Source organism: Tamandua tetradactyla, chromosome 8 (genome assembly GCF_023851605.1).
Source record: "Tamandua tetradactyla isolate mTamTet1 chromosome 8, mTamTet1.pri, whole genome shotgun sequence".
NCBI lineage: Eukaryota > Metazoa > Chordata > Mammalia > Pilosa > Myrmecophagidae > Tamandua > Tamandua tetradactyla.
The window spans coordinates 60,822,265-60,836,942 of record NC_135334.1 but is presented as its reverse complement, the minus strand read 5'-3'; the positions used below and the strand labels follow the sequence as shown (position 1 = coordinate 60,836,942).

Genomic DNA, 14,678 nt, shown 5'->3' with positions numbered 1-14,678 from the left:
AGGCAGTTGATGGGCTGAGGGTACAGGTCTAGGGAAGGCAGGAAAGATAGTCTTGAATACCTGTAAATATCAGAAACTTTAGGATCTGAGGTCAAATCTTAAGTTTTCAAGACTATCACAAACAATCTGCTCCCAAAGATGTCTCAAAGGGACATCTCAAGGGACCCAATAAAGGCAGAATTGAGCAGAGGATAGGAACCCCAAATATATCAAAGGAGTTAAAAGATAGAAGAAAATAAAGCATGTAAACTTGCCCCATCCCAAGTGGTACCTACAAGACTTGGGAGCAAACCTTTAGGGAGGAGGTACATAAGGGAGCAGAAAGAGAGGACTGCTGAGCTGGAGAAGTGTTATGGAGGCTGTGACATTATCAAATGATCTTCAGACTTCTGTGGTCCCTGGGTTCAGAACTAGGAAACAGAAGGGATTCTTTTGCTTTCTCTAGATAAGTTGGAGCTCTCGTGAGCCTTAAGCAGAGAGGCCATGATGACCTTCAAATTTCCCCCTCAGTAATCCAGCCTTTTTCCAAGGGATCCAGGGCCAAATGTCCACCCTGGAATAAAGATGGCATCTTTAACCCAGGAACCTGTGCCCAGTGGACTAAAGGGTATAGAAAGGTAGAGAACTGAAACTCCAACGCTAATCAGATCCATCCATGACTCCAAGAGTTAGACATGATTTAAAGATGATCGTATCTCAGTACCAAATACAAGATGGACAGATGCCAATGAACTGTCACTTTCTTTTATTGTGTTCTTAAAAATGCTTCACTATCCTTAAAGCATTTATCTGGGTGGATTAATTGGCAATGCCACAATGGAATGAGAATAATAAGTTAAAAGCTGCTTCTGACAAAAAACTTCTACAGTCATAAAATTAATAATCCACATTTTTTTTGCTCCATCTGCATTGAAATAGAACATTTATAAATCAGATACAAAAGGTAGGAAATTGCAATGGAATTTGAGAGCTCAGATACTGTAACCCAAACAATCACCATAGTATTGCCTATTTTACTCAGGGTTATACTAAGTGGCTCAGTGAAATAAAGACTCCAATTCTTTTAGTTCTTTTGGGACTAAAACATATAGCATTTGGAACAGAGAGAAGTACCATTCTGGGCATTTGTTGGGGGAATAACGCACAGTAGGATGTCTTGGCTGTGTTAGATATTTTCTCTGAAGTAGATTCTGTAAAAGAAGCAAGCAGGCGGGAGTCTGGGTGATGATGAGGAGGCACCCTTTGTGTGCTGCCATGTTGTTAACTACAGTGGTTAAGAATTCCAGCTCAGAAAGTCGACAGGTCCAGGGTCAAATCTTAATTCTGTCAATCATTAATTGAGTAACTTTGGGCAAGTTACTGAACCCTGATGAATCTCAATTTTCCTATCAGTAAAATAGGGATACAGATCAGCCATACCTTAGAGGATGTTATGGGGATTAAAAAAGATAATGCACTTAAGATCCCTAGCACAGTGCCTGGAATGTAGTAGATGTTCAGTAAATGTTAGACCTTATCATTACCATGTATCTTTTCATTCATTCATCTATCTATATTTCCATCATTGATTAGGGACCAACCTAAGAATAAGACACAGTCTTTGCACATAAGATATTCTCAGCCCAGCAAAGGAAGATGAGTAAAGGAAAATCATATGGCATTGGAGATGCTCTGCTAGAAGTCAGCACTAGGCATAGCAAGGCATAAGGAGACACTAGTTGATTCTGCTTCAAGAATGAAGAAGGGGCTTCACAGATGTTTAATTCAGGGCTTAAGATGTGTATACACAAAGAATTGAGGACAAAAGCCACAGGAAGGGTACGGGTGCTGTAACAACCAGGCACAGTGGGAAGGGCAAGCAGCCCGATGTGGATGGATCTCGGGGAATGAGCCAGCCTGAGAAAGAGAGCTGGAGAGGAGCCAGATAACATAGGGCTGATTATACAAAGAAGTTTCTGTAATTTAGTGTGTTTGACAACTCAATTTCTTTAATTACAAGTTGAGAGATTGTCAGCATTGCCCTGCCAAGGGAATGTCCTGAGGGTGATCCACATTATTACGGTGGAAGGATAATTTTGAACTTCCTTTGCCAGTCTCAGAGGCTAGCTGAAAGAGTATCTTGCCTGATCTTGCCAGGAATTTATTCTTCTTTGCAAACTCAGAGCATTTGGGATAATGACATGTCAGCAAATCCCTCCCCCCCTTTATTACCTATAAATTTTCTCTTAAACAGGCTGTTCACTTTAATACAAATGAATTAACAATATCAATACTGATTTTAAAATATTTTTAAAGACGGGGCTGTGGTGAAATGGAGAGTTTCCAGATACATAGTTACACATGCTGTCTGCTGCTTCGCAATGGTGTGAAACTAGGATTTTTTTTTTTTCTTTTTTCTTTTTTGGATCTCAATTTCCTTAACTCTCAAGAGGTAGGATTTGACCTATCTCATAACATTGTTGAGAGGAGCAAATAAAATAGTTAACACTTAGTATTTACTACCAAACCTGACCCATAGCTCCACAAATGATGGCTACCATTACTGCCTGTAAAGGTAAAGTAAATGATTTGGAAGGAAAACTTGGGGGAGAGGAATCTGAGTCTGTAACGGCAGAAGGAAGCCAGGTATGATGTATGGGAAGGGAGCCTGATCAACCTACTGCTAAATTGCACTATGCTCCAGCTTGGTTGGACCCAGCAAAAGCTCTAATCCCTGTGTATTGCACTGAGGTTGGAGACACTCTGATCTCTTACTTTCTCTCCTCTGTGCATGTGAAAGTCTCCCCAAGCTAGGCTGAGTTCCTAGACAACTAATAAAGTAACTAAACTTTTGCTTTTGGAAGTATTCATGTTACTTCAGGTCTCTAGATCTGGAGCAGAGATAGTTGCTAACAGATAACGCTTGCTAAATTACAAGGAGTTTTTCTGCAGTCCATACAAAATTTCTTAGGAGAAGGTATGATGAAAAGAAAGCAAATACACTCCTTTTGTAAGGAATTGCATTTCTTTCCAAATGTATGATAAATGATAATATAATGATGCATCAATCCAGCTCCCAGTGGGGAAACTGGTCCATCTATGCTGTTCAAGCATTTCGTAGACAGGGCTGAACTTTCATATTGCTCTAGGAAAACTACCTGCTCTTTCCTTTTAACCTAATACCCTTAACCAGGTAAAAGCTCATTACCTCTGTAGCACAAAAATGTGTTTATAAGGAAAGTCACTTATTATGGAATATAAAGTGTGTCTATTTTAACACATCACAAAAATCCCGTTTTTGTGTAAATCCACTGATGGGAAAAAAAAGGAATCAGGAAATCAAATGATATTTTATTAACCTAGGTATTTATATTGGATTGCTTAATGCAACCATTAATAGAATAGTACACATAAAAATTTCAGTAAGATTTTTTTTTAATATTTCAAATAATCTGTCTTTTATTTCCATGTTGGCCATCTTGAAAAGCTTTGGTTTTTAGAGGAGAGCTCTGAAAAGCCACCACATGGTCCAATATAAATGACCCATGATGAACTAACTCTATACTTATTACAGTAATGTCATTTATAATAGAAAAAAACCAAAACAACCTAAAAGCTCAATAACAGCAAATTGGCTAAACCAATAGTGTTATATCCATATAATGGAATCCTAGATCTCTTTAAAGTTAATTTTTACAATTAAAAAAAGGCAGACAAATGCTCATAGAATATCATTAAATGAAAAAGGAGGTCACTAACTAATTTATACAATTTGATCCCGATTGTATAGAATATAGGTTATAAGGATCTACAACAAAATTAATAAGGTGTTTTTGTTTTTTTTTCCATATCTTTTTTCCTTCTTTACTTTTTATAATTAAAAAAATCCTAATGAAATATACTTCAAAATATTTAATTTTCTAAATAAATCATTGGTGGAAAAGAAATCGTCTGACAACATGAAAAACTTTTCTTGACATTAAAAATAATGTTTTTTTAACATATTTTAAAAGACATTGTTAAATGCTTACATTATCACTAAAATGAACCAGTATAGGAAGTTGTGCATATACTAGAGCCTCCCCTATGTGTTTCATGCATAGAATTATGGCTGAAATGAAATAAGCCAAAACGTCAAACAGTGATTGTCTCTGAGTAGAAGAAATTGTGGATAATTTTTTTTTTCATGCATGGGCAGGCACTGGGAATTGAACCCTGCTCTCTGGCATGGCAGGTGAGAACTCTGCCACTGAGTCAACGTGGCCTACCCTGGATGATTTTTTCAATCTTTTTTTTTTCATGCTTCTATATCTTCCAAAGTTTCAATAATGAACATATAACGCTATTATAATCAGAAAAAGTTATCTTTTTAAAAATATAACTGACTAGAAAAAAAGAATGAACCAAAGCTTAAAGTTACTCAACTATTAAATGATATAGACTAAACTTCTGACCTCTGACTCCAAGTCTACTTTCCTTTCCATACTGCTGTCATTTTCAAATACTATGTAAATCAAAGAAAAAATATTTCAATTAAATAAAGTAGAAACAGTCACAGTTTATATTTTCTTCCATTAATTTATTCTTTTAAACTGCATCATTAAAAGATTTCCAGATCCCCCGGCAAGACAGTCTTGAAAAAACACAAAGACTTATGGGCATATGAAGGTTTATTTTGTATGACTCTTGGAAAGCTAAATCAAATGCTTGGAAAGCAGATTTACTGTCATTGTACATAGACCTACAAAATTTTTCTTCACTTAAAAATTCCACTAATGCTATTTATTTAAGCTTCTATTCAATGTCAGGTATTGTTTTTAGGCAGCAGGGATATAGAGGTATCTGCAAGTGGATTGAAAATATTATATTCCTTTCATGGGATGCATTAAAGCAGTGACTGGGTGACCACTTGGTGATGATATTATAGAGGGGATTCAAATACATGTAGTGGCAAAGATCTAGATGACGTGTTTTTTAGTCTGGAAACCTCCCATCCTTATCACCCCTTCCACCACATGCACAGATACCTTCACAATCCCCAGGAGAGCAAACGTGATTCAAAGGCTTGCAATCATTTATTCAAAGGCTTACATGCAAGGGTTCACTTTGAGAAGTGATCTCAGGGAAACTGAGTGAAGAATCAGGGAGAATGAAAACAGAAGGATGGAAAGGTAATATGAGGATGTATCATCAAGCTACTCGCTGTTGTGGGCAACTGGGACTCAAATCCTCAAGGATTTTCTAAGAAATCTATTAAATGAAATTCAGAACCATTTATCCAAAGGATGAAGAGAGCCTCTATCCACCAGTTCCCTTCCCCCACAGTTGTCAAAGGTTGCCACAGTGGATGTCAACTCCCTTGCACTTCCAGCTTTGTGCATGCCAGAGTGATGAGTGGACTCCTGGGAAGACAAGAGATTGGTGGGGTTGCTAAGGCAAGGTAATGACTGCTTACACTGGCATGAAACTGGTTTCTGCAGCAATGGCTTGACTTAGTTTGGCAGAGAGAATGAGGCTGAGCCTAAAAGGTGATACCACCTGTAGAATTCCTCTAAGTCATACGAAGGCATGATAAGAACATCAGCAACCAACATTTATCGAGGACATATAGACGTTTTGTGTTCATTTTATAACTTAATCTTCAAAATCAACTCCATAGCCTGTAAGCTGAAAATGGGTATAAGCATCACAGGTGGCTAACATCTGAGATGGAGAAAACACCAATGGAACAACTTCTGACTGTTACATAATCTTCATAATCTATGGAATGTGTGAAGCCACAAAACAAGGCTAGAAATTTGGGAATCATTCTCAAGATGATATGATCACAAGTTAAAAAAAAAAAAACATTTGGCACTATTTGCTCCCCAAATTAAACATTACTTGTGTTTTTATGGTCTAGCATTCACATGTTGCAATATTTCCTTTTTTGTTTCTATTACAGAACTTGACAGTTTTAGAGTATATAGCAGCTTACTTAATAATGTGTAATTATAATCCGAGTTTACATTCAGTTTTAGGGATCTATTTTAGAGCCATTATTTGATGGGATGTGGAACTCAGATTCTGAAGGAGAAATTGAGTCATAAAAGTCAATGCCCAAGGTGGTGTGGGGATAGAAAGTAGTCTCTTTGGATCATGATAGAAATATCTGGTTTGCATCTTAGTTCTGTTACTTAGTAGTTGAATGACCTTGGATGAATTACATTCTGTTTCTGAGTCTATTTCTCATACCTTCTAATATGAGACTGCAGCTGCCCGCTTCCCAGCATTCACCTGATGATTTATGAGAACATATGCAGAATGCCTGGCAAGTGGCCTGGGCTCAATCAAGACTAGCTTTCTTCTCTTCTTAGAAGAGATGAGCATGAGTCCTGAGGTAGCTGACAATAAATATTCATTCTCTTAAGTCCCTCTCTCAACCTAGATCAGGCAGTCCTTCAAGAAGGTCTTCTGGAGAGGAGAGAAAGGGTTCTTACACAAACCAGAAGTGACTATGAAATTTGGCAAAATGATTTTTTTTAAACAAGATTGCTCATTAATCAAGCCACAAATCACATTGTGAAGTTCAGCTCAACATTAGCATGCATTCTGGCCAGCTAATCTGAGCAGATATTTAAATAACACAGGTTGGAAGATGAATACAGTGCTTCATTCAGCATCATTACAATTATCAAACTGGTGATGATAATATTACTTAGGTTGCCCAAAATGCTTAGCAGCTGGGCTGCAAATAAGGAGTTAATTTGGCTTTCTGAGTAGCAGCAGGTTTTGTTTTCAACAGAGACCTTTAGGTTACATAACTGCCTCAAAAGGTGAACCTAGAGTCTCCAAATTAACTATCTCAGGAGCCGAGGTTCCAGGTTGTTGCACCTGGAAGTGCTTTCCTTCAAATCAGTTAGAAGGTAATGAGATCGCTCTTGACCCCTACCCCTACCCCAAGACACTTGGCAGAAAAAGCAGGAGAAAAAAGGTTCTAAGTGTAACTAGGCAGTCATTAAAAGGTGAGATATAGGCTCTCAAAATCAGGTTATGTTTTCTTTTTCCAATCCCCTTCTGGCTTTACCCTGTGGCTGCCCATACTCCACTGAATTGATCTGTTTCCCCTTAACCAGTTACCGTTGTGGGTGGGCATTTTGCCAACAGTTTTATAGAAGGGTGTTAAATAAAGGAAAAATGAAAATGGGGCTCTTGAGAACACATGAAAGCAGATGAGAGGATTATGAGGTGAGATCCTGTCCCGAACTGTTCCATCTAGTACCTGAGAAATCAGAATTAACACCTGACCCCAGCCTGCAAGGTACTTTCCATTTACTCAAGGAGTAGACATGAAAAGCAGATAATTTCAATATAGCATGGTAAATGCAAATATGGAAGATTCTTAGGAATACAGAGGAGGAATACTGGAAGGAGAGAAGGGAATAATTAGAGATGAACAATAATACAGTTTATATAATATGTTCTTATTTTTAGATATGGATGAAGTAATCAAAGCTTGTAATTGGTACAAGGACATTCATGTAGTTAGTGCAATTCAGGGCATAGTCTTCTATCCAAAATTTTAACTCCAAATCCTGTGATTCCAGCAATGATAGGAAGACGAGGGCATGTGGAGTGAGTGCATATCAAATTACTCCAGAAATAAAACTAAAATGTAAGATTATATTGATAATGAATGATAATAACATAAATATGCTAATAGTGATCATTTATAATATTAATACATGCAATTAATATTTATGGAGCACTAACTATGCCAGGGACTTTGTTAAACACTAAACATGGATTATCTTATTTATTCTAATGGCTCATTCTGACAAAGGCAAAAGCTGAGGCTTGGGTTGGGTGATGTGCGCAAGGTCTACACACCCAGAGTGTGGGTAGGCCTGTCTGTAAAACCACAGCCCCAACAGGCATCTCCCACACCAACTCCCCTTAGTGAACTATGCGTTGAAAGCATGCAACTCCAACATCAGGTACAAATTCTGTCTTGTTCTGCACACACATGATGAACTAGACAAAGATGACAACTCATCAAAGGTCAAATGAAGTCACTGGTAAACAGTTTAAAGGGAAGACCATATGAGGGCATCAGTAATATCAAGACCATTTTTGAAGGTAGATGCTCTACACTGCTGAACGTTAGTCAGATACCAGTGCTGTATTCTCATTTAGATGCCTCTGTGGCATCATTTGCTGCAAAAAGAGGTCCTCCCAGGTAATGAGATGACATCCATTTGTGACTTGACGTCAAGTGAGTCATTTGAGTGTTGTCTTGTGTCGCAGGCATCTCAGAGCAGAGCCAGTTCACCCTGTGGGAACCCTGTAAATGTCCTGGTGAATTTTATATTTTTTCTGAAGTAATTTCATTTGTCACCCTAGGCTGACTAATAACTGTGTGCTCCCAAGATAAGTATCCAGCTAGCCACCTCTTGCAGTTGGGAGAAAGTCATAGGCAGGAAAATAGAATTGGACAATGAGACAAAGGTCACCAGGCAAACACCATCTCTAGACTCCAGCTAGACAGAGCAAACCCAGATCATGAGTGTTTCTTTTGTATTAGGGTTTACAGGGAGACTCCCGTAATGGGTAGTGTACCACACTCACGTAGTGTGGCCCATAAACAAGCAACAGCTGAAGCAGTTCACCTGGTGGCCTGTAAGAAAGCAAAAGCTCAAGCCTCATCCTGCTGAATCAGGATCTGCATTTTGATAAGCTCCCCAAGTAATTCGTATGTACCTGAATTTTTGACAAGTCCTGGTATAGAACATGCACATTCTTACCTTTAAAGGACTTAAACTGTATTATAGAGTTTAACATCTAGAAAGAGTTCACTAAATATTTGTTTAATTGCAGACTGAATTACCACATGAAAGGAAAAGATAACTGAATATAACAGGCTGGTCATCATACTATTTATACAATGCTTTCATATATACTTTCCCTCTCTAATCCTTATAATAACCTTTAAGATCTTATCTATTCTATCTCCTCTTACTACTAGGAAATTTAATGTGGGTATTTCCAAGAGGGAAAAGAACTAACTCAAGATTACATCCCTAGCAAAGGATTTGAACCCACACATTCTGGCTTTAGGTTCCCCATTATCCCTATATATCACATCCTTTGTTAGAAGAATTCAGAAAGCCACTTTAACTTAGAATGGTTGGGAAAAGTGTAATTTGAACTGAGACTTGAAGAATGGATGGACTTTGCATAGGAGAGAATCCCAAGGGAGAGAAAGCAGGAACATAAATATTTGGCGGTAAGCAAGTGAAGTATTTTTTAGAAACAGGCTGAAGAAAATACTTAACGGTAGGGTTCATGCCCCCATATGAACAGCAGGAAGAAAGAATGAAATAATGAAGGAAACCAGATCATAGAGGACCTTGAAAGCTAGGCCAGAGGGTTTGTATATTTGGTAACTCAGGGAATGAGTGCCATAAGGAATATATTTTCAGAAGATGAATTATTCCAGTTTTGTTCTTTCAACTTGTATTGTAAATTTTAATATGCATTAGTAGATATGGTTTTAAAATGAGAGATGGATTAAATTCCAAGAAACACTTTAGAAAATGCTCCATATTACTGCACGTGGTAACTGCACCTTCTGCAATTATGTACCTGCTTCATTAACTGCTGGTTGCATCCCAGGAGACCTGACTTCACTGCTTTCTGACCAGGGTATACATTTTTGCCAAAAGACTTGAGAATGTGCAAGGATGATGAAAGCATTGGCTAGGAACACAGAAGTCTCTTAAAGCAGGGCATGGGTAGATGATTCATCTCTGGAGTATCAAAAGAGTGTGGTGTAAGTTGCCAGAATGGACCTGACTGTGTTCTATTAGGCAGGTGTTATGAGAGTGGGAAATGTATTTCTGCTAAGGGTCGCATATACAAAGCAACGTGGTTACTAAGCAGTTTCTTCACAAAATATACATCTGGTTGTGGTTTAAATTAAGAACAGGAAACACAAATTTAACTACAAAGATAAAATTCAATTTAAGATTCTATGAAGATTAAGAAAAAGAGAGGAGGAGAAATAAAGGAAAGAAAAATTGAGGAGAAGAGAAGGGGCTAAGACGGAACAGATGCAAGGAAATGGGGGAAAAGGAAGATAAAGGAATGAGAGGAAAGGAAGACATGGTGGGAAGACCCTTCATTTGTTGAGGGTTAACAAACTTTTTCACACTGATAATATCTTTTAATAATGAACTAACTCCATGTGGTAGATTCTGTTAAATGATCTACTAAATGCTGAATGTATATAGGTTGTATTGTGATCAATTAAATATTCAGTAATTTAAGTTTAATTCAATGTCTTGTATCATTAGGTAGTATCTCTACCAACAGATACTAAAAATACAACCACTCTTTGGTAGTTCAAAAGGAGGTCCTTGGACTCAGAAAGTCTGGGAATGACCATGAGTGTATCCTTACGCTGTTCTACACTGAAGGGGTAGTGAGAGCAGCCAGCTGAGGCCTACATCTGATCTCTCTATCCCTTAGGCCCATGAGCTCCTGTCCTTGACTCCTTCATCGTTGTCCTCTCTCCAATTCATTCTTACAACAGGGATGGAATTTTTGCTAAGGGCAAAATTGGTTCTGGCTCTTTCCTATTTAAAACACTTTAACTGGCCCCACAACCTTCAGACTAAAGACCAAACTTCAACTGGGCAGAAAGTTCCTTCTGTATTCTGACCACTCCTTAGCAATCCAGGCCCCATGAGACTCATCTGAGCTCCAGCCTCCTGAACTACTTTCACTTCCTAGGACAGTTTGAAAGCTCTCTCCTTGCTGTCCTACTTCTTAATTTACTGTTCCTCTTTGTACCTACTGCCCTCTACCTACTTTTTTCCACTCATCAGGGCTAACTTTTCAACATTTCACATCTCAGTTTTGGTATTTTTCTTCCAGGGAGCTTGCTCTGATTGTTCCCTTAAAGTGAACTAAAGTTTCTTCCCTGAGCAGACCCCATATAAATGATCACATTGCTTTGCAATTTCCCCATAACAGATTCTCAGCTCTGTGAGGATGGGGACCATGTTTAATTTGTTTTGCAATGTTTAGCATCAACTGAGACTCAATAAAGATCTGAATAAATTATAAAATCCTATGAAGATATCATTGCCAAAAGCTAGGGAGCACAGTTTTTTGTTTGTTTGTTTTCATTCCCTGCAGAAGAAAGCTATGCATCAGTAAATTTATAATGAAAGCCCCAAGAGCAGAGACAAGGGAATAAAGAGAGTAGAGTCATTAAAATTGACAGAAAGAAAAAAAAAATTGACAGAAAAGAACCAGCAGCTCTGGCAGTGAGTTCTGGAATCCTTGGCCAGGTCTCTTACCCTTGCACATCGTGGGTTTCCCTATCTCACCAGTGGAATTAACAACAGTTATTCAGCTTTTCATTTATAGAAGAACTTCAGGGTTCCTTGGTAAATTTTATATGAAGCTTATTATGAAAAAATAATCAATTTCTCAATGAGGATTACTTAGCTGCACTGTGTTTTCAATAGAGGATTTATATAATATGCATCCTCAGGGGTGCACAAATTTTTCACATCCTTTCAAATTACTCTTCAAAATGCTTTTCAAAAAGCATCAGGTCACTGGTATAGATTATACCCATTTTGTAGATAGGACATCTGAAGACAGGTCAAGGGACGATTTCTTTTTGAGCACTGTGATGGCTAAGTTCATGCATCAACTTAGCTAAGTTACAGTGTCCAGTTGTTTGGTCCAGCAAGAACTGGCCTGTCATTTCTGGGAGGGTATTCGGTGGAGAAGACTCATCCAATCAGTTGAAGGTCTTAAAGGGAGAACTAATGATTTCAGCAGTTAGAAAGAAGAATTTCTATCTCTACATCAGCCAGCCAGCCAGCTTATCCTGGGAATTCAAAGAAGCCCTCACTGCAGTTCCCAACTTGTGGCTTGCCCTACAGAATTCAGACTTGCCAATCCCTACAGCCATGTGAACTAATTCCTATAATAAATGATAAAACTTACATACACATGCAAGTTTATAAATGTAGAGATATTTATCTCCTGTCATATCTGTTTCTCTGGAGAACCCTGATTAATACAAGCACTTAGCAGAAGGTTTTGGAAAAAAGGATGTTTTCTTCCTCCAATCCCACTTTTTTCCTTTTACTCCATCACGCATACTTCTCTCACATCATCTTCAGTGCTTTATCGCACCTGCTTTTAATAAGTCTTTTTTCTTTAAGCTCCTTGCAGGCAGGGACTAGGTCTTACTTTTCCTTTTATCCCTAGCTTAGGATCTGGAACTGTGTAGGCATGCAAAGAAATGTTTGCCCAACTCTTCTAAGTGCTGTGCCAACCAGGTTCTAAGGCTTACTGTCAGGGAAGAGTCCCTGTCTTGTAATTTATTGAAGCGAAGTTTCAGCTTCAAAAGAAATTTAAATATGATTTAGTGTCCTCCAGCTTCCCTTCTGCATTCTGTGACTCTCACTCTCTGCTTAATTTCCTGCAGTGAAATGGAGTTCATTTCTTTTCAAGGAAGCTCAGTGTACATCTTAACATTAAGAAGTCCTATATCTTTTCTTTGAAGTTACAGAGGACATGATCTGTACACATCAGGCTCCCAGTACCGATAACCACCACAACAAAAATTGAATAAAAGCAATCCTCTGCAATTTTACATTTAAATTTCAATTCACTTAATCTAGATTAATTAATTTTTTGCTTTTCACTTTAACAGCAGAGGACCTATTACGTTTATTTTTCAAATAAATAAGGACTCTTGGGTACTGATGCAGATGCAAATCTACCTGGGGATTACGGGGTCACTCTCTTTCAGGAAGCTGCTAGACAAAGAGAAGCAAAGGAAGGTTTTGCAGGGGCTTAGTCACACGGTTCAATAGTAAGAGTCGGGAGATGAGAAGAGAGGAGAAAACAAAAATAAAAACAACAGCAACTGTTCAATTAGTCCAGATGGAGAAAAACAGCCCATAAGCTAATTGATTATAGCTATCATGACAGCTGATTACAGGGCCTGCCTGTAAAAATACAGTGAAAAATAAGACACACACACACACACAAAACTAGAGGGCCCTGTTTGGCTGCCTTTCCTTAGTGAAATACCCTCCAAATGGATGATGCAATGCAATCCAACCCTTCTCTGGTAACAAACAGAGCAGACCCAATTATGTGGCAGTAATGGTGGAAGGAAGGCATGCTGAGGGACCTCAGAGAAGCTGGCAGCCTTGCCGACCACAGTCTGGAATGCCTTGGGAGCAGGGGGCTTTGCTACATTGCTGTGTATGAAGCCAGAGTCTTGGGATATATCTTTTCTATGCTGAAATGGCTTACAAATGATGACAGTTATCAGGGCTGCTGACCCACTGTCAAATGATGCCATCAATTTCCAGGCATAAAGATGGGTTTGCCTTCATACCCCTTCTCCCAGTTCCCCTGGTGGCCCATGATGAGTGGTTGCCCATTCTGTTTAAGGGGTTACAAAGGCAAATGCAGCACATGTCTTGGGAGGAGAGAAGATATAAAGGGTAAATCACAATGCACTGCGATAAGTTCTTTGCTAGTGTTATGGGGGTATTGAGAGAGAGCAACTCACTCTGCTGTGGGCAATTGAGGGTAAAGAAGGCTTCTCGGAGCAGGTCTTAGAACTTCTGAGTCATTAAGAGTTCATCAGACATGTGCTTAGCACAGGTTCCAGAAAGAGTAAGTTTTCAAATAAAGAAATATTTTGTAGTTTATGAGAATCATAATACTAATACTACTAATTGGGAGGAAGGGTGTTCTGGGTAGGAAGGCATTAGGAAATGCCCCATCCTCTGGGAAGAAGAAACAGTTCTTAGTGGCTGGAAAAGAGGGAAGTAAGAATGAAACTATCAGAGTTCCATGGTAATTGTCAGAGTATAGCAACTCTGTTGGCCTTGTGGAGAGTAGATTGAAAAGTTGAGAAAGAGGCCAATTATGCAGCTATTATAAAACATTCTGTCAAGATAAGTGGAGCCTACTCTCTGAGAGGATAATGCTGAAGAAACATTGGCCCAGGGTCAACAGCACAAGGTTCTAACATACTGCAAGACCAGCTTGCACCTCCCAGACCAGGTGTGTCTTCAGACAAGCGAAGGTCACATTTGCATGCAAACAATTGCAGCCAGGACAAGTTTTTATCTTAGACTCTAGTACCTATGGGCACTAGAACAGCAGTTCTCAGCCCTGCCTGAAACTCTTCCACAGGAAACATTTTTAAAGTGCAGGTCCCTCAGCTCTATTCCAGATCTATTAATCAGAATCACTTTGGAGGCTCTGGATTTTTAAAATTCTTCATAGCCAGAACTGTGAGCCACAACCCAGTCAGTAATCAAGCAATACAATGAGTCTCTTCCTTAATGTCTCTTAGGAAGCTTCTAAGTGTACCCATGTGTTTATGGGGATGCATGGTAGACCCTTCAAGGCAAGCTTGTTATCTCAGGAGAGGCACTGTTAGCAGAGGAGCAAGTTGGGGCCTGCCATTGTGTTCCTTGCGTGCCTTCATCTTAATAAACTTTGAAAATGCCTCTTCAGGCACCCTAAAGGGGTGTTCCAAAAGAATTGGGGGTGGGGGAGGCTGACTCTGCAAAATCAGAATATAATGCAGATTCTCAACCACCAAATAACAGTCAATAAGGAGGTAGGAGAAAACATAGATCTTAGCCTTGGCTGTCTGTGAA

The 14,678-nt window shown here is 38.8% G+C and overlaps 1 protein-coding gene across 14 annotated transcripts in view; it reads right to left on the bottom strand.

Annotated features, from left to right (window-relative positions):
• Positions 1-14,678, bottom strand: part of DLG2 (discs large MAGUK scaffold protein 2) — a 2,206,106-nt gene that overhangs the window by 223,031 nt on the left and 1,968,397 nt on the right. The window lies entirely within an intron of this gene.